The following is a 19,480-nucleotide window of genomic DNA, read 5'->3' on the forward strand; positions in this document are numbered from 1 at the left end:
GAAAGAGTTGGACAGAGCTCTCAAGGATAGTGGAATCAAGGCTTATGGAGATAAGGCAGGAACAGGATACTGATTAAGGATGATCAGCCATGATCATATTGAATGGTGGTGCAGGCTCCAAGGGCAGAATGGCCAACTCCTGCACCTATTGTCTATTGTCCTCCTTTCCTGACTGCCAGCCGCAGACAGCATGCAGCCCCAATCCCTTTCTTTCCCTCTTTCTTGCTGATTTTGGCAGCGCTCCGCTCTCCTCCCCTCCCTGTCTCCTGCCTGCAGCGGCAGCAAAAATAACCTGTCGCTGCATTGCGTGCGTGGCCCAACACGAGTGCAGAGGGGTGACTTGAGCAGCCCCTGCTGGCGGAAAAAGCCTACTGCACCTGGTATTCCCAGGCGGTCTCCCATCCAAGTACTAACCAGGCCTGAGTCTGCTTAGCTTCCGAGATCAGACGAGATCGGGCGTTTTCAGACTAGTATGGCCGTAGGCGCTGGCCCCTGCCTTTTCTCCCCACTTCAAGGCGTGCTGGCCAGCCACATTTTCTTTGCTGCTCTTTCTCTTGATCCCCTTTGTTTTTTTTTTCTCTCTTTTCTCTATGCTCTTCCTCCTCCGTGCGTGCTTCCCTCCCTCCCTCCCTCCCTCCAGCTAGCCCTTGCCCACCAGGCTCCTGTCGTCTCCCACATCCCCACACAGGCCGACTGCAAGACCTCCCCCTGCTTCATAGGGCTGCAGCCTGCATTCTCTCATCCTTCCACACTCCTCCACGCCTCCATTTCGGAATGGCAGGCAGTGACCTGTGGGGTACCGCAGGGATCAGTACTGGGACCGCAGCTTTTTACAATATATGTTCATGATATAGAAGATGCTATTAGCAATAACATTAGCAAATTTGCTGATGATACTGAGCTGGGTGGCAGGGTGAAATGTGATGAGGATGTTAGGAGATTACCGGGTGACCTGGACAAGTTAGGTGAGTGGTCAGATGCATGGCAGATGCACTTTAATGTGGATAAATGGATGCTTATCCACTTTGGTGGCAAGAACACGAAGGCAGATTACTACCTAAATGGAATCAATTTCGGTCAAGGGACAGTACCGAGAGATCTGGGGGTTCTTGTACACCACTCAATGAAGGTAAGCATGCAGGTACAGCAGGTAGTGAAGAAGGCTAATAGCATGCTGGCCTTCATAACAAGAGGGATCGAGTACAGAAGCAAAGAGGTTCTTCTGCAGGTGTACAGGGCCCTGGTGAGACCACACCTGGAGTACTGTGTGCAGTTCTGGTCTCCAAATTTGAGGAGAGACATTCCGGCTATTGAGGGAGTGCAGCGTAGGTTGACGAGGTCAATTCCTGGAATGGCGGGATTACCTTACACTGAAAGACTGGAGCGACTGGGCTCGTGTACCCTTGAGTTTAGAAGACTGAGAGGGGATCTGGTTGAGACATATAAGATTATCAAAGGATTGGACACTCTGGCGGCAGGAAACGTGAGTGCCGAAACAGAGGACACAGCTTAAAAATACGGGGTAGACCGTTTAGGACAGAGATGAGGAGAAACGTCTTCACCCAGAGAGTGGTGGCTGTGTGGAATGCTCTGCCCCAGAGGGCAGTGGAGGCCCAGTCTCTGGATTCATTGAAGAAAGAGTTGGACAGAGCTCTCAAGGATAGTGGAATCAAGGCTTATGGAGATAAGGCAGGAACAGGATACTGATTAAGGATGATCAGCCATGATCATATTGAATGGTGGTGCAGGCTCCAAGGGCAGAATGGCCAACTCCTGCACCTATTGTCTATTGCCCTCCTTTCCTGACTGCCAGCCGCAGACAGCGTGCAGCCCCAATCCCTTTCTTTCCCTCTTTCTTGCTGATTTTGGCAGCGCTCCGCTCTCCTCACCTCCCTGTCTCCTGCCTGCAGCGGCAGCAAAAATAACCTGTCGCTGCATTGCGTGCGTGGCCCAACACGAGTGCAGAGGGGTGACTTGAGCAGCCCCTGCTGGCGGAAAAAGCCTACTGCACCTGGTATTCCCAGGCGGTCTCCCATCCAAGTACTAACCAGGCCGGAGTCTGCTTAGCTTCCGAGATCAGACGAGATCGGGCGTTTTCAGACTAGTATGGCCGTAGGCGCTGGCCCCTGCCTTTTCTCCCCACTTCAAGGCGTGCTGGCCAGCCACATTTTCTTTGCTGCTCTTTCTCTTGATCCCCTTTGTTTTTTTTTTCTCTCTTTTCTCTTTGCTCTTCCTCCTCCGTGCGTGCTTCCCTCCCTCCCTCCCTCCCTCCCTCCAGCTAGCCCTTGCCCACCAGGCTCCTGTCGTCTCCCACATCCCCACACAGGCCAACTGCAAGACCTCCCCCTGCTTCATAGGGCTGCAGCCTGCATTCTCTCATCCTTCCACACTCCTCCACGCCTCCATTTCGGAATGGCAGGCAGTGACCTGTGGGGTACCGCAGAGATCAGTACTGGGACCGCAGCTTTTTACAATATATGTTCATGATATAGAAGATGCTATTAGCAATAACATTAGCAAATTTGCTGATGATACTGAGCTGGGTGGCAGGGTGAAATGTGATGAGGATGTTAGGAGATTACCGGGTGACCTGGACAAGTTAGGTGAGTGGTCAGATGCATGGCAGATGCACTTTAATGTGGATAAATGGATGCTTATCCACTTTGGTGGCAAGAACACGAAGGCAGATTACTACCTAAATGGAATCAATTTCGGTCAAGGGACAGTACCGAGAGATCTGGGGGTTCTTGTACACCACTCAATGAAGGTAAGCATGCAGGTACAGCAGGTAGTGAAGAAGGCTAATAGCATGCTGGCCTTCATAACAAGAGGGATCGAGTACAGAAGCAAAGAGGTTCTTCTGCAGGTGTACAGGGCCCTGGTGAGACCACACCTGGAGTACTGTGTGCAGTTCTGGTCTCCAAATTTGAGGAGAGACATTCTGGCTATTGAGGGAGTGCAGCGTAGGTTGACGAGGTCAATTCCTGGAATGGCGGGATTACCTTACACTGAAAGACTGGAGCGACTGGGCTCGTGTACCCTTGAGTTTAGAAGACTGAGAGGGGATCTGGTTGAGACATATAAGATTATCAAAGGATTGGACACTCTGGCGGCAGGAAACGTGAGTGCCGAAACAGAGGACACAGCTTAAAAATACGGGGTAGACCGTTTAGGACAGAGATGAGGAGAAACGTCTTCACCCAGAGAGTGGTGGCTGTGTGGAATGCTCTGCCCCAGAGGGCAGTGGAGGCCCAGTCTCTGGATTCATTGAAGAAAGAGTTGGACAGAGCTCTCAAGGATAGTGGAATCAAGGCTTATGGAGATAAGGCAGGAACAGGATACTGATTAAGGATGATCAGCCATGATCATATTGAATGGTGGTGCAGGCTCCAAGGGCAGAATGGCCAACTCCTGCACCTATTGTCTATTGCCCTCCTTTCCTGACTGCCAGCCGCAGACAGCGTGCAGCCCCAATCCCTTTCTTTCCCTCTTTCTTGCTGATTTTGGCAGCGCTCCGCTCTCCTCCCCTCCCTGTCTCCTGCCTGCAGCGGCAGCAAAAATAACCTGTCGCTGCATTGCGTGCGTGGCCCAACACGAGTGCAGAGGGGTGACTTGAGCAGCCCCTGCTGGCGGAAAAAGCCTACTGCACCTGGTATTCCCAGGCGGTCTCCCATCCAAGTACTAACCAGGCCTGAGTCTGCTTAGCTTCCGAGATCAGGCGTTTTCAGACTAGTATGGCCGTAGGCGCTGGCCCCTGCCTTTTCTCCCCACTTCAAGGCGTGCTGGCCAGCCACATTTTCTTTGCTGCTCTTTCTCTTGATCCCCTTTGTTTTTTTTTCTCTCTTTTCTCTTTGCTCTTCCTCCTCCGTGCGTGCTTCCCTCCCTCCCTCCCTCCAGCTAGCCCTTGCCCACCAGGCTCCTGTCGTCTCCCACATCCCCACACAGGCCAACTGCAAGACCTCCCCCTGCTTCATAGGGCTGCAGCCTGCATTCTCTCATCCTTCCACACTCCTCCACGCCTCCATTTCGGAATGGCAGGCAGTGACCTGTGGGGTACCGCAGGGATCAGTACTGGGACCGCAGCTTTTTACAATATATGTTCATGATATAGAAGATGCTATTAGCAATAATATTAGCAAATTTGCTGATGATACTGAGCTGGGTGGCAGGGTGAAATGTGATGAGGATGTTAGGAGATTACCGGGTGACCTGGACAAGTTAGGTGAGTGGTCAGATGCATGGCAGATGCACTTTAATGTGGATAAATGGATGCTTATCCACTTTGGTGGCAAGAACACGAAGGCAGATTACTACCTAAATGGAATCAATTTCGGTCAAGGGACAGTACCGAGAGATCTGGGGGTTCTTGTACACCACTCAATGAAGGTAAGCATGCAGGTACAGCAGGTAGTGAAGAAGGCTAATAGCATGCTGGCCTTCATAACAAGAGGGATCGAGTACAGAAGCAAAGAGGTTCTTCTGCAGGTGTACAGGGCCCTGGTGAGACCACACCTGGAGTAAAGTGTGCAGTTCTGGTCTCCAAATTTAAGGAGAGACATTCTGGCTATTGAGGGAGTGCAGCGTAGGTTGACGAGGTCAATTCCTGGAATGGCGGGATTACCTTACACTGAAAGACTGGAGCGACTGGGCTCGTGTACCCTTGAGTTTAGAAGACTGAGAGGGGATCTGGTTGAGACATATAAGATTATCAAAGGATTGGACACTCTGGCGGCAGGAAACGTGAGTGCCGAAACAGAGGACACAGCTTAAAAATACGGGGTAGACCGTTTAGGACAGAGATGAGGAGAAACGTCTTCACCCAGAGAGTGGTGGCTGTGTGGAATGCTCTGCCCCAGAGGGCAGTGGAGGCCCAGTCTCTGGATTCATTGAAGAAAGAGTTGGACAGAGCTCTCAAGGATAGTGGAATCAAGGCTTATGGAGATAAGGCAGGAACAGGATACTGATTAAGGATGATCAGCCATGATCATATTGAATGGTGGTGCAGGCTCCAAGGGCAGAATGGCCAACTCCTGCACCTATTGTCTATTGCCCTCCTTTCCTGACTGCCAGCCGCAGACAGCGTGCAGCCCCAATCCCTTTCTTTCCCTCTTTCTTGCTGATTTTGGCAGCGCTCCGCTCTCCTCCCCTCCCTGTCTCCTGCCTGCAGCGGCAGCAAAAATAACCTGTCGCTGCATTGCGTGCGTGGCCCAACACGAGTGCAGAGGGGTGACTTGAGCAGCCCCTGCTGGCGGAAAAAGCCTACTGCACCTGGTATTCCCAGGCGGTCTCCCATCCAAGTACTAACCAGGCCTGAGTCTGCTTAGCTTCCGAGATCAGACGAGATCGGGCGTTTTCAGACTAGTATGGCCGTAGGCGCTGGCCCCTGCCTTTTCTCCCCACTTCAAGGCGTGCTGGCCAGCCACATTTTCTTTGCTGCTCTTTCTCTTGATACCCTTTGTTTTTTTTTTCTCTCTTTTCTCTTTGCTCTTCCTCCTCCGTGCGTGCTTCCCTCCCTCCCTCCCTCCCTCCAGCTAGCCCTTGCCCACCAGGCTCCTGTCGTCTCCCACATCCCCACACAGGCCAACTGCAAGACCTCCCCCTGCTTCATAGGGCTGCAGCCTGCATTCTCTCATCCTTCCACACTCCTCCACGCCTCCATTTCGGAATGGCAGGCAGTGACCAGTGGGGTACCGCAGGGATCAGTACTGGGACCGCAGCTTTTTACAATATATGTTCATGATATAGAAGATGCTATTAGCAATAACATTAGCAAATTTGCTGATGATACTGAGCTGGGTGGCAGGGTGAAATGTGATGAGGATGTTAGGAGATTACCGGGTGACCTGGACAAGTTAGGTGAGTGGTCAGATGCATGGCAGATGCACTTTAATGTGGATAAATGGATGCTTATCCACTTTGGTGGCAAGAACACGAAGGCAGATTACTACCTAAATGGAATCAATTTCGGTCAAGGGACAGTACCGAGAGATCTGGGGGTTCTTGTACACCACTCAATGAAGGTAAGCATGCAGGTACAGCAGGTAGTGAAGAAGGCTAATAGCATGCTGGCCTTCATAACAAGAGGGATCGAGTACAGAAGCAAAGAGGTTCTTCTGCAGGTGTACAGGGCCCTGGTGAGACCACACCTGGAGTACTGTGTGCAGTTCTGGTCTCCAAATTTGAGGAGAGACATTCCGGCTATTGAGGGAGTGCAGCGTAGGTTGACGAGGTCAATTCCTGGAATGGCGGGATTACCTTACACTGAAAGACTGGAGCGACTGGGCTCGTGTACCCTTGAGTTTAGAAGACTGAGAGGGGATCTGGTTGAGACATATAAGATTATCAAAGGATTGGACACTCTGGCGGCAGGAAACGTGAGTGCCGAAACAGAGGACACAGCTTAAAAATACGGGGTAGACCGTTTAGGACAGAGATGAGGAGAAACGTCTTCACCCAGAGAGTGGTGGCTGTGTGGAATGCTCTGCCCCAGAGGGCAGTGGAGGCCCAGTCTCTGGATTCATTGAAGAAAGAGTTGGACAGAGCTCTCAAGGATAGTGGAATCAAGGCTTATGGAGATAAGGCAGGAACAGGATACTGATTAAGGATGATCAGCCATGATCATATTGAATGGTGGTGCAGGCTCCAAGGGCAGAATGGCCAACTCCTGCACCTATTGTCTATTGCCCTCCTTTCCTGACTGCCAGCCGCAGACAGCGTGCAGCCCCAATCCCTTTCTTTCCCTCTTTCTTGCTGATTTTGGCAGCGCTCCGCTCTCCTCCCCTCCCTGTCTCCTGCCTGCAGCGGCAGCAAAAATAACCTGTCGCTGCATTGCGTGCGTGGCCCAACACGAGTGCAGAGGGGTGACTTGAGCAGCCCCTGCTGGCGGAAAAAGCCTACTGCACCTGGTATTCCCAGGCGGTCTCCCATCCAAGTACTAACCAGGCCTGAGTCTGCTTAGCTTCCGAGATCAGACGAGATCGGGCGTTTTCAGACTAGTATGGCCGTAGGCGCTGGCCCCTGCCTTTTCTCCCCACTTCAAGGCGTGCTGGCCAGCCACATTTTCTTTGCTGCTCTTTCTCTTGATCCCCTTTGGTTTTTTTTTCTCTCTTTTCTCTTTGCTCTTCCTCCTCCGTGCGTGCTTCCCTCCCTCCCTCCCTCCCTCCAGCTAGCCCTTGCCCACCAGGCTCCTGTCGTCTCCCACATCCCCACACAGGCCGACTGCAAGACCTCCCCCTGCTTCATAGGGCTGCAGCCTGCATTCTCTCATCCTTCCACACTCCTCCACGCCTCCATTTCGGAATGGCAGGCAGTGACCAGTGGGGTACCGCAGGGATCAGTACTGGGACCGCAGCTTTTTACAATATATGTTCATGATATAGAAGATGCTATTAGCAATAACATTAGCAAATTTGCTGATGATACTGAGCTGGGTGGCAGGGTGAAATGTGATGAGGATGTTAGGAGATTACCGGGTGACCTGGACAAGTTAGGTGAGTGTTCAGATGCATGGCAGATGCACTTTAATGTGGATAAATGGATGCTTATCCACTTTGGTGGCAAGAACACGAAGGCAGATTACTACCTAAATGGAATCAATTTCGGTCAAGGGACAGTACCGAGAGATCTGGGGGTTCTTGTACACCACTCAATGAAGGTAAGCATGCAGGTACAGCAGGTAGTGAAGAAGGCTAATAGCATGCTGGCCTTCATAACAAGAGGGATCGAGTACAGAAGCAAAGAGGTTCTTCTGCAGGTGTACAGGGCCCTGGTGAGACCACACCTGGAGTACTGTGTGCAGTTCTGGTCTCCAAATTTGAGGAGAGACATTCCGGCTATTGAGGGAGTGCAGCGTAGGTTGACGAGGTCAATTCCTGGAATGGCGGGATTACCTTACACTGAAAGACTGGAGCGACTGGGCTCGTGTACCCTTGAGTTTAGAAGACTGAGAGGGGATCTGGTTGAGACATATAAGATTATCAAAGGATTGGACACTCTGGCGGCAGGAAACGTGAGTGCCGAAACAGAGGACACAGCTTAAAAATACGGGGTAGACCGTTTAGGACAGAGATGAGGAGAAACGTCTTCACCCAGAGAGTGGTGGCTGTGTGGAATGCTCTGCCCCAGAGGGCAGTGGAGGCCCAGTCTCTGGATTCATTGAAGAAAGAGTTGGACAGAGCTCTCAAGGATAGTGGAATCAAGGCTTATGGAGATAAGGCAGGAACAGGATACTGATTAAGGATGATCAGCCATGATCATATTGAATGGTGGTGCAGGCTCCAAGGGCAGAATGGCCAACTCCTGCACCTATTGTCTATTGCCCTCCTTTCCTGACTGCCAGCCGCAGACAGCGTGCAGCCCCAATCCCTTTCTTTCCCTCTTTCTTGCTGATTTTGGCAGCGCTCCGCTCTCCTCCCCTCCCTGTCTCCTGCCTGCAGCGGCAGCAAAAATAACCTGTCGCTGCATTGCGTGCGTGGCCCAACACGAGTGCAGAGGGGTGACTTGAGCAGTCCCTGCTGGCGGAAAAAGCCTACTGCACCTGGTATTCCCAGGCGGTCTCCCAACCAAGTACTAACCAGGCCTGAGTCTGCTTAGCTTCCGAGATCAGACGAGATCGGGCGTTTTCAGACTAGTATGGCCGAAGGCGCTGGCCCCTGCCTTTTCTCCCCACTTCAAGGCGTGCTGGCCAGCCACATTTTCTTTGCTGCTCTTTCTCTTGATCCCCTTTGTTTTTTTTTTCTCTCTTTTCTCTTTGCTCTTCCTCCTCCGTGCGTGCTTCCCTCCCTCCCTCCAGCTAGCCCTTGCCCACCAGGCTCCTGTCGTCTCCCACATCCCCACACAGGCCAACTGCAAGACCTCCCCCTGCTTCATAGGGCTGCAGCCTGCATTCTCTCATCCTTCCACACTCCTCCACGCCTCCATTTCGGAATGGCAGGCAGTGACCAGTGGGGTACCGCAGGGATCAGTACTGGGACCGCAGCTTTTTACAATATATGTTCATGATATAGAAGATGCTATTAGCAATAACATTAGCAAATTTGCTGATGATACTGAGCTGGGTGGCAGGGTGAAATGTGATGAGGATGTTAGGAGATTACCGGGTGACCTGGACAAGTTAGGTGAGTGGTCAGATGCATGGCAGATGCACTTTAATGTGGATAAATGGATGCTTATCCACTTTGGTGGCAAGAACACGAAGGCAGATTACTACCTAAATGGAATCAATTTCGGTCAAGGGACAGTACCGAGAGATCTGGGGGTTCTTGTACACCACTCAATGAAGGTAAGCATGCAGGTACAGCAGGTAGTGAAGAAGGCTAATAGCATGCTGGCCTTCATAACAAGAGGGATCGAGTACAGAAGCAAAGAGGTTCTTCTGCAGGTGTACAGGGCCCTGGTGAGACCACACCTGGAGTACTGTGTGCAGTTCTGGTCTCCAAATTTGAGGAGAGACATTCCGGCTATTGAGGGAGTGCAGCGTAGGTTGACGAGGTCAATTCCTGGAATGGCGGGATTACCTTACACTGAAAGACTGGAGCGACTGGGCTCGTGTACCCTTGAGTTTAGAAGACTGAGAGGGGATCTGGTTGAGACATATAAGATTATCAAAGGATTGGACACTCTGGCGGCAGGAAACGTGAGTGCCGAAACAGAGGACACAGCTTAAAAATACGGGGTAGACCGTTTAGGACAGAGATGAGGAGAAACGTCTTCACCCAGAGAGTGGTGGCTGTGTGGAATGCTCTGCCCCAGAGGGCAGTGGAGGCCCAGTCTCTGGATTCATTGAAGAAAGAGTTGGACAGAGCTCTCAAGGATAGTGGAATCAAGGCTTATGGAGATAAGGCAGGAACAGGATACTGATTAAGGATGATCAGCCATGATCATATTGAATGGTGGTGCAGGCTCCAAGGGCAGAATGGCCAACTCCTGCACCTATTGTCTATTGCCCTCCTTTCCTGACTGCCAGCCGCAGACAGCGTGCAGCCCCAATCCCTTTCTTTCCCTCTTTCTTGCTGATTTTGGCAGCGCTCCGCTCTCCTCCCCTCCCTGTCTCCTGCCTGCAGCGGCAGCAAAAATAACCTGTCGCTGCATTGCGTGCGTGGCCCAACACGAGTGCAGAGGGGTGACTTGAGCAGCCCCTGCTGGCGGAAAAAGCCTACTGCACCTGGTATTCCCAGGCGGTCTCCCATCCAAGTACTAACCAGGCCTGAGTCTGCTTAGCTTCCGAGATCAGACGAGATCGGGCGTTTTCAGACTAGTATGGCCGAAGGCGCTGGCCCCTGCCTTTTCTCCCCACTTCAAGGCGTGCTGGCCAGCCACATTTTCTTTGCTGCTCTTTCTCTTGATCCCCTTTGTTTTTTTTTTCTCTCTTTTCTCTTTGCTCTTCCTCCTCCGTGCGTGCTTCCCTCCCTCCCTCCCTCCCTCCAGCTAGCCCTTGCCCACCAGGCTCCTGTCGTCTCCCACATCCCCACACAGGCCGACTGCAAGACCTCCCCCTGCTTCATAGGGCTGCAGCCTGCATTCTCTCATCCTTCCACACTCCTCCACGCCTCCATTTCGGAATGGCAGGCAGTGACCAGTGGGGTACCGCAGGGATCAGTACTGGGACCGCAGCTTTTTACAATATATGTTCATGATATAGAAGATGCTATTAGCAATAACATTAGCAAATTTGCTGATGATACTGAGCTGGGTGGCAGGGTGAAATGTGATGAGGATGTTAGGAGATTACCGGGTGACCTGGACAAGTTAGGTGAGTGGTCAGATGCATGGCAGATGCACTTTAATGTGGATAAATGGATGCTTATCCACTTTGGTGGCAAGAACACGAAGGCAGATTACTACCTAAATGGAATCAATTTCGGTCAAGGGACAGTACCGAGAGATCTGGGGGTTCTTGTACACCACTCAATGAAGGTAAGCATGCAGGTACAGCAGGTAGTGAAGAAGGCTAATAGCATGCTGGCCTTCATAACAAGAGGGATCGAGTACAGAAGCAAAGAGGTTCTTCTGCAGGTGTACAGGGCCCTGGTGAGACCACACCTGGAGTACTGTGTGCAGTTCTGGTCTCCAAATTTGAGGAGAGACATTCCGGCTATTGAGGGAGTGCAGCGTAGGTTGACGAGGTCAATTCCTGGAATGGCGGGATTACCTTACACTGAAAGACTGGAGCGACTGGGCTCGTGTACCCTTGAGTTTAGAAGACTGAGAGGGGATCTGGTTGAGACATATAAGATTATCAAAGGATTGGACACTCTGGCGGCAGGAAACGTGAGTGCCGAAACAGAGGACACAGCTTAAAAATACGGGGTAGACCGTTTAGGACAGAGATGAGGAGAAACGTCTTCACCCAGAGAGTGGTGGCTGTGTGGAATGCTCTGCCCCAGAGGGCAGTGGAGGCCCAGTCTCTGGATTCATTGAAGAAAGAGTTGGACAGAGCTCTCAAGGATAGTGGAATCAAGGCTTATGGAGATAAGGCAGGAACAGGATACTGATTAAGGATGATCAGCCATGATCATATTGAATGGTGGTGCAGGCTCCAAGGGCAGAATGGCCAACTCCTGCACCTATTGTCTATTGCCCTCCTTTCCTGACTGCCAGCCGCAGACAGCGTGCAGCCCCAATCCCTTTCTTTCCCTCTTTCTTGCTGATTTTGGCAGCGCTCCGCTCTCCTCCCCTCCCTGTCTCCTGCCTGCAGCGGCAGCAAAAATAACCTGTCGCTGCATTGCGTGCGTGGCCCAACACGAGTGCAGAGGGGTGACTTGAGCAGCCCCTGCTGGCGGAAAAAGCCTACTGCACCTGGTATTCCCAGGCGGTCTCCCATCCAAGTACTAACCAGGCCTGAGTCTGCTTAGCTTCCGAGATCAGACGAGATCGGGCGTTTTCAGACTAGTATGGCCGAAGGCGCTGGCCCCTGCCTTTTCTCCCCACTTCAAGGCGTGCTGGCCAGCCACATTTTCTTTGCTGCTCTTTCTCTTGATCCCCTTTGTTTTTTTTTTCTCTCTTTTCTCTTTGCTCTTCCTCCTCCGTGCGTGCTTCCCTCCCTCCCTCCAGCTAGCCCTTGCCCACCAGGCTCCTGTCGTCTCCCACATCCCCACACAGGCCGACTGCAAGACCTCCCCCTGCTTCATAGGGCTGCAGCCTGCATTCTCTCATCCTTCCACACTCCTCCACGCCTCCATTTCGGAATGGCAGGCAGTGACCAGTGGGGTACCGCAGGGATCAGTACTGGGACCGCAGCTTTTTACAATATATGTTCATGATATAGAAGATGCTATTAGCAATAACATTAGCAAATTTGCTGATGATACTGAGCTGGGTGGCAGGGTGAAATGTGATGAGGATGTTAGGAGATTACCGGGTGACCTGGACAAGTTAGGTGAGTGGTCAGATGCATGGCAGATGCACTTTAATGTGGATAAATGGATGCTTATCCACTTTGGTGGCAAGAACACGAAGGCAGATTACTACCTAAATGGAATCAATTTCGGTCAAGGGACAGTACCGAGAGATCTGGGGGTTCTTGTACACCACTCAATGAAGGTAAGCATGCAGGTACAGCAGGTAGTGAAGAAGGCTAATAGCATGCTGGCCTTCATAACAAGAGGGATCGAGTACAGAAGCAAAGAGGTTCTTCTGCAGGTGTACAGGGCCCTGGTGAGACCACACCTGGAGTACTGTGTGCAGTTCTGGTCTCCAAATTTGAGGAGAGACATTCCGGCTATTGAGGGAGTGCAGCGTAGGTTGACGAGGTCAATTCCTGGAATGGCGGGATTACCTTACACTGAAAGACTGGAGCGACTGGGCTCGTGTACCCTTGAGTTTAGAAGACTGAGAGGGGATCTGGTTGAGACATATAAGATTATCAAAGGATTGGACACTCTGGCGGCAGGAAACGTGAGTGCCGAAACAGAGGACACAGCTTAAAAATACGGGGTAGACCGTTTAGGACAGAGATGAGGAGAAACGTCTTCACCCAGAGAGTGGTGGCTGTGTGGAATGCTCTGCCCCAGAGGGCAGTGGAGGCCCAGTCTCTGGATTCATTGAAGAAAGAGTTGGACAGAGCTCTCAAGGATAGTGGAATCAAGGCTTATGGAGATAAGGCAGGAACAGGATACTGATTAAGGATGATCAGCCATGATCATATTGAATGGTGGTGCAGGCTCCAAGGGCAGAATGGCCAACTCCTGCACCTATTGTCTATTGCCCTCCTTTCCTGACTGCCAGCCGCAGACAGCGTGCAGCCCCAATCCCTTTCTTTCCCTCTTTCTTGCTGATTTTGGCAGCGCTCCGCTCTCCTCCCCTCCCTGTCTCCTGCCTGCAGCGGCAGCAAAAATAACCTGTCGCTGCATTGCGTGCGTGGCCCAACACGAGTGCAGAGGGGTGACTTGAGCAGCCCCTGCTGGCGGAAAAAGCCTACTGCACCTGGTATTCCCAGGCGGTCTCCCATCCAAGTACTAACCAGGCCTGAGTCTGCTTAGCTTCCGAGATCGGGCGTTTTCAGACTAGTATGGCCGTAGGCGCTGGCCCCTGCCTTTTCTCCCCACTTCAAGGCGTGCTGGCCAGCCACATTTTCTTTGCTGCTCTTTCTCTTGATCCCCTTTGTTTTTTTTTCTCTCTTTTCTCTTTGCTCTTCCTCCTCCGTGCGTGCTTCCCTCCCTCCCTCCCTCCCTCCAGCTAGCCCTTGCCCACCAGGCTCCTGTCGTCTCCCACATCCCCACACAGGCCAACTGCAAGACCTCCCCCTGCTTCATAGGGCTGCAGCCTGCATTCTCTCATCCTTCCACACTCCTCCACGCCTCCATTTCGGAATGGCAGGCAGTGACCAGTGGGGTACCGCAGGGATCAGTACTGGGACCGCAGCTTTTTACAATATATGTTCATGATATAGAAGATGCTATTAGCAATAACATTAGCAAATTTGCTGATGATACTGAGCTGGGTGGCAGGGTGAAATGTGATGAGGATGTTAGGAGATTACCGGGTGACCTGGACAAGTTAGGTGAGTGGTCAGATGCATGGCAGATGCACTTTAATGTGGATAAATGGATGCTTATCCACTTTGGTGGCAAGAACACGAAGGCAGATTACTACCTAAATGGAATCAATTTCGGTCAAGGGACAGTACCGAGAGATCTGGGGGTTCTTGTACACCACTCAATGAAGGTAAGCATGCAGGTACAGCAGGTAGTGAAGAAGGCTAATAGCATGCTGGCCTTCATAACAAGAGGGATCGAGTACAGAAGCAAAGAGGTTCTTCTGCAGGTGTACAGGGCCCTGGTGAGACCACACCTGGAGTACTGTGTGCAGTTCTGGTCTCCAAATTTGAGGAGAGACATTCCGGCTATTGAGGGAGTGCAGCGTAGGTTGACGAGGTCAATTCCTGGAATGGCGGGATTACCTTACACTGAAAGACTGGAGCGACTGGGCTCGTGTACCCTTGAGTTTAGAAGACTGAGAGGGGATCTGGTTGAGACATATAAGATTATCAAAGGATTGGACACTCTGGCGGCAGGAAACGTGAGTGCCGAAACAGAGGACACAGCTTAAAAATACGGGGTAGACCGTTTAGGACAGAGATGAGGAGAAACGTCTTCACCCAGAGAGTGGTGGCTGTGTGGAATGCTCTGCCCCAGAGGGCAGTGGAGGCCCAGTCTCTGGATTCATTGAAGAAAGAGTTGGACAGAGCTCTCAAGGATAGTGGAATCAAGGCTTATGGAGATAAGGCAGGAACAGGATACTGATTAAGGATGATCAGCCATGATCATATTGAATGGTGGTGCAGGCTCCAAGGGCAGAATGGCCAACTCCTGCACCTATTGTCTATTGCCCTCCTTTCCTGACTGCCAGCCGCAGACAGCGTGCAGCCCCAATCCCTTTCTTTCCCTCTTTCTTGCTGATTTTGGCAGCGCTCCGCTCTCCTCCCCTCCCTGTCTCCTGCCTGCAGCGGCAGCAAAAATAACCTGTCGCTGCATTGCGTGCGTGGCCCAACACGAGTGCAGAGGGGTGACTTGAGCAGCCCCTGCTGGCGGAAAAAGCCTACTGCACCTGGTATTCCCAGGCGGTCTCCCATCCAAGTACTAACCAGGCCTGAGTCTGCTTAGCTTCCGAGATCAGACGAGATCGGGCGTTTTCAGACTAGTATGGCCGTAGGCGCTGGCCCCTGCCTTTTCTCCCCACTTCAAGGCGTGCTGGCCAGCCACATTTTCTTTGCTGCTCTTTCTCTTGATCCCCTTTGGTTTTTTTTTCTCTCTTTTCTCTTTGCTCTTCCTCCTCCGTGCGTGCTTCCCTCCCTCCCTCCCTCCCTCCAGCTAGCCCTTGCCCACCAGGCTCCTGTCGTCTCCCACATCCCCACACAGGCCGACTGCAAGACCTCCCCCTGCTTCATAGGGCTGCAGCCTGCATTCTCTCATCCTTCCACACTCCTCCACGCCTCCATTTCGGAATGGCAGGCAGTGACCAGTGGGGTACCGCAGGGATCAGTACTGGGACCGCAGCTTTTTACAATATATGTTCATGATATAGAAGATGCTATTAGCAATAACATTAGCAAATTTGCTGATGATACTGAGCTGGGTGGCAGGGTGAAATGTGATGAGGATGTTAGGAGATTACCGGGTGACCTGGACAAGTTAGGTGAGTGGTCAGATGCATGGCAGATGCACTTTAATGTGGATAAATGGATGCTTATCCACTTTGGTGGCAAGAACACGAAGGCAGATTACTACCTAAATGGAATCAATTTCGGTCAAGGGACAGTACCGAGAGATCTGGGGGTTCTTGTACACCACTCAATGAAGGTAAGCATGCAGGTACAGCAGGTAGTGAAGAAGGCTAATAGCATGCTGGCCTTCATAACAAGAGGGATCGAGTACAGAAGCAAAGAGGTTCTTCTGCAGGTGTACAGGGCCCTGGTGAGACCACACCTGGAGTACTGTGTGCAGTTCTGGTCTCCAAATTTGAGGAGAGACATTCCGGCTATTGAGGGAGTGCAGCGTAGGTTGACGAGGTCAATTCCTGGAATGGCGGGATTACCTTACACTGAAAGACTGGAGCGACTGGGCTCGTGTACCCTTGAGTTTAGAAGACTGAGAGGGGATCTGGTTGAGACATATAAGATTATCAAAGGATTGGACACTCTGGCGGCAGGAAACGTGAGTGCCGAAACAGAGGACACAGCTTAAAAATACGGGGTAGACCGTTTAGGACAGAGATGAGGAGAAACGTCTTCACCCAGAGAGTGGTGGCTGTGTGGAATGCTCTGCCCCAGAGGGCAGTGGAGGCCCAGTCTCTGGATTCATTGAAGAAAGAGTTGGACAGAGCTCTCAAGGATAGTGGAATCAAGGCTTATGGAGATAAGGCAGGAACAGGATACTGATTAAGGATGATCAGCCATGATCATATTGAATGGTGGTGCAGGCTCCAAGGGCAGAATGGCCAACTCCTGCACCTATTGTCTATTGCCCTCCTTTCCTGACTGCCAGCCGCAGACAGCGTGCAGCCCCAATCCCTTTCTTTCCCTCTTTCTTGCTGATTTTGGCAGCGCTCCGCTCTCCTCCCCTCCCTGTCTCCTGCCTGCAGCGGCAGCAAAAATAACCTGTCGCTGCATTGCGTGCGTGGCCCAACACGAGTGCAGAGGGGTGACTTGAGCAGTCCCTGCTGGCGGAAAAAGCCTACTGCACCTGGTATTCCCAGGCGGTCTCCCAACCAAGTACTAACCAGGCCTGAGTCTGCTTAGCTTCCGAGATCAGACGAGATCGGGCGTTTTCAGACTAGTATGGCCGAAGGCGCTGGCCCCTGCCTTTTCTCCCCACTTCAAGGCGTGCTGGCCAGCCACATTTTCTTTGCTGCTCTTTCTCTTGATCCCCTTTGTTTTTTTTTTCTCTCTTTTCTCTTTGCTCTTCCTCCTCCGTGCGTGCTTCCCTCCCTCCCTCCAGCTAGCCCTTGCCCACCAGGCTCCTGTCGTCTCCCACATCCCCACACAGGCCAACTGCAAGACCTCCCCCTGCTTCATAGGGCTGCAGCCTGCATTCTCTCATCCTTCCACACTCCTCCACGCCTCCATTTCGGAATGGCAGGCAGTGACCAGTGGGGTACCGCAGGGATCAGTACTGGGACCGCAGCTTTTTACAATATATGTTCATGATATAGAAGATGCTATTAGCAATAACATTAGCAAATTTGCTGATGATACTGAGCTGGGTGGCAGGGTGAAATGTGATGAGGATGTTAGGAGATTACCGGGTGACCTGGACAAGTTAGGTGAGTGGTCAGATGCATGGCAGATGCACTTTAATGTGGATAAATGGATGCTTATCCACTTTGGTGGCAAGAACACGAAGGCAGATTACTACCTAAATGGAATCAATTTCGGTCAAGGGACAGTACCGAGAGATCTGGGGGTTCTTGTACACCACTCAATGAAGGTAAGCATGCAGGTACAGCAGGTAGTGAAGAAGGCTAATAGCATGCTGGCCTTCATAACAAGAGGGATCGAGTACAGAAGCAAAGAGGTTCTTCTGCAGGTGTACAGGGCCCTGGTGAGACCACACCTGGAGTACTGTGTGCAGTTCTGGTCTCCAAATTTGAGGAGAGACATTCCGGCTATTGAGGGAGTGCAGCGTAGGTTGACGAGGTCAATTCCTGGAATGGCGGGATTACCTTACACTGAAAGACTGGAGCGACTGGGCTCGTGTACCCTTGAGTTTAGAAGACTGAGAGGGGATCTGGTTGAGACATATAAGATTATCAAAGGATTGGACACTCTGGCGGCAGGAAACGTGAGTGCCGAAACAGAGGACACAGCTTAAAAATACGGGGTAGACCGTTTAGGACAGAGATGAGGAGAAACGTCTTCACCCAGAGAGTGGTGGCTGTGTGGAATGCTCTGCCCCAGAGGGCAGTGGAGGCCCAGTCTCTGGATTCATTGAAGAAAGAGTTGGACAGAGCTCTCAAGGATAGTGGAATCAAGGCTTATGGAGATAAGGCAGGAACAGGATACTGATTAAGGATGATCAGCCATGATCATATTGAATGGTGGTGCAGGCTCCAAGGGCAGAATGGCCAACTCCTGCACCTATTGTCTATTGCCCTCCTTTCCTGACTGCCAGCCGCAGACAGCGTGCAGCCCCAATCCCTTTCTTTCCCTCTTTCTTGCTGATTTTGGCAGCGCTCCGCTCTCCTCCCCTCCCTGTCTCCTGCCTGCAGCGGCAGCAAAAATAACCTGTCGCTGCATTGCGTGCGTGGCCCAACACGAGTGCAGAGGGGTGACTTGAGCAGCCCCTGCTGGCGGAAAAAGCCTACTGCACCTGGTATTCCCAGGCGGTCTCCCATCCAAGTACTAACCAGGCCTGAGTCTGCTTAGCTTCCGAGATCAGACGAGATCGGGCGTTTTCAGACTAGTATGGCCGAAGGCGCTGGCCCCTGCCTTTTCTCCCCACTTCAAGGCGTGCTGGCCAGCCACATTTTCTTTGCTGCTCTTTCTCTTGATCCCCTTTGTTTTTTTTTTCTCTCTTTTCTCTTTGCTCTTCCTCCTCCGTGCGTGCTTCCCTCCCTCCCTCCCTCCCTCCAGCTAGCCCTTGCCCACCAGGCTCCTGTCGTCTCCCACATCCCCACACAGGCCGACTGCAAGACCTCCCCCTGCTTCATAGGGCTGCAGCCTGCATTCTCTCATCCTTCCACACTCCTCCACGCCTCCATTTCGGAATGGCAGGCAGTGACCAGTGGGGTACCGCAGGGATCAGTACTGGGACCGCAGCTTTTTACAATATATGTTCATGATATAGAAGATGCTATTAGCAATAACATTAGCAAATTTGCTGATGATACTGAGCTGGGTGGCAGGGTGAAATGTGATGAGGATGTTAGGAGATTACCGGGTGACCTGGACAAGTTAGGTGAGTGGTCAGATGCATGGCAGATGCACTTTAATGTGGATAAATGGATGCTTATCCACTTTGGTGGCAAGAACACGAAGGCAGATTACTACCTAAATGGAATCAATTTCGGTCAAGGGACAGTACCGAGAGATCTGGGGGTTCTTGTACACCACTCAATGAAGGTAAGCATGCAGGTACAGCAGGTAGTGAAGAAGGCTAATAGCATGCTGGCCTTCATAACAAGAGGGATCGAGTACAGAAGCAAAGAGGTTCTTCTGCAGGTGTACAGGGCCCTGGTGAGACCACACCTGGAGTACTGTGTGCAGTTCTGGTCTCCAAATTTGAGGAGAGACATTCCGGCTATTGAGGGAGTGCAGCGTAGGTTGACGAGGTCAATTCCTGGAATGGCGGGATTACCTTACACTGAAAGACTGGAGCGACTGGGCTCGTGTACCCTTGAGTTTAGAAGACTGAGAGGGGATCTGGTTGAGACATATAAGATTATCAAAGGATTGGACACTCTGGCGGCAGGAAACGTGAGTGCCGAAACAGAGGACACAGCTTAAAAATACGGGGTAGACCGTTTAGGACAGAGATGAGGAGAA

The 19,480-nt window shown here is 51.8% G+C and overlaps 10 non-coding genes and 2 pseudogenes across 10 annotated transcripts; all 12 read right to left on the minus strand.

The window, feature by feature from the left end:
• Window positions 1–365: 365 nt before the first annotated feature.
• LOC140471249 (5S ribosomal RNA) lies at window positions 366–484 on the minus strand. Its single transcript, XR_011956937.1, has one exon. It is a non-coding gene; the product is annotated as a 5S ribosomal RNA (ribosomal RNA).
• A 1,515-nt stretch (window positions 485–1,999) lies between these two features.
• On the minus strand, window positions 2,000–2,118 carry LOC140468794 (5S ribosomal RNA). Its single transcript, XR_011955833.1, has one exon. It is a non-coding gene; the product is annotated as a 5S ribosomal RNA (ribosomal RNA).
• Window positions 2,119–3,637: 1,519 nt separating this feature from the next.
• Window positions 3,638–3,746, minus strand: LOC140471759 (5S ribosomal RNA; annotated as a pseudogene).
• A 1,510-nt stretch (window positions 3,747–5,256) lies between these two features.
• LOC140471294 (5S ribosomal RNA) lies at window positions 5,257–5,375 on the minus strand. The gene has a single exon (XR_011956957.1). It is a non-coding gene; the product is annotated as a 5S ribosomal RNA (ribosomal RNA).
• A 1,515-nt stretch (window positions 5,376–6,890) lies between these two features.
• On the minus strand, window positions 6,891–7,009 carry LOC140471346 (5S ribosomal RNA). Its single transcript, XR_011956977.1, has one exon. It is a non-coding gene; the product is annotated as a 5S ribosomal RNA (ribosomal RNA).
• Window positions 7,010–8,524: 1,515 nt separating this feature from the next.
• Window positions 8,525–8,643, minus strand: LOC140469028 (5S ribosomal RNA). Its single transcript, XR_011955925.1, has one exon. It is a non-coding gene; the product is annotated as a 5S ribosomal RNA (ribosomal RNA).
• Window positions 8,644–10,150: 1,507 nt separating this feature from the next.
• LOC140467435 (5S ribosomal RNA) lies at window positions 10,151–10,269 on the minus strand. The gene has a single exon (XR_011955459.1). It is a non-coding gene; the product is annotated as a 5S ribosomal RNA (ribosomal RNA).
• A 1,515-nt stretch (window positions 10,270–11,784) lies between these two features.
• On the minus strand, window positions 11,785–11,903 carry LOC140467441 (5S ribosomal RNA). The gene has a single exon (XR_011955460.1). It is a non-coding gene; the product is annotated as a 5S ribosomal RNA (ribosomal RNA).
• A 1,507-nt stretch (window positions 11,904–13,410) lies between these two features.
• LOC140471556 (5S ribosomal RNA) lies at window positions 13,411–13,519 on the minus strand (annotated as a pseudogene).
• Window positions 13,520–15,033: 1,514 nt separating this feature from the next.
• LOC140471408 (5S ribosomal RNA) lies at window positions 15,034–15,152 on the minus strand. The gene has a single exon (XR_011957000.1). It is a non-coding gene; the product is annotated as a 5S ribosomal RNA (ribosomal RNA).
• A 1,515-nt stretch (window positions 15,153–16,667) lies between these two features.
• On the minus strand, window positions 16,668–16,786 carry LOC140469031 (5S ribosomal RNA). The gene has a single exon (XR_011955927.1). It is a non-coding gene; the product is annotated as a 5S ribosomal RNA (ribosomal RNA).
• Window positions 16,787–18,293: 1,507 nt separating this feature from the next.
• Window positions 18,294–18,412, minus strand: LOC140467444 (5S ribosomal RNA). The gene has a single exon (XR_011955461.1). It is a non-coding gene; the product is annotated as a 5S ribosomal RNA (ribosomal RNA).
• Window positions 18,413–19,480: the final 1,068 nt, after the last annotated feature.

This window comes from Chiloscyllium punctatum, chromosome 3 (assembly GCF_047496795.1).
Source record: "Chiloscyllium punctatum isolate Juve2018m chromosome 3, sChiPun1.3, whole genome shotgun sequence".
NCBI classification, from domain to species: domain Eukaryota; kingdom Metazoa; phylum Chordata; class Chondrichthyes; order Orectolobiformes; family Hemiscylliidae; genus Chiloscyllium; species Chiloscyllium punctatum.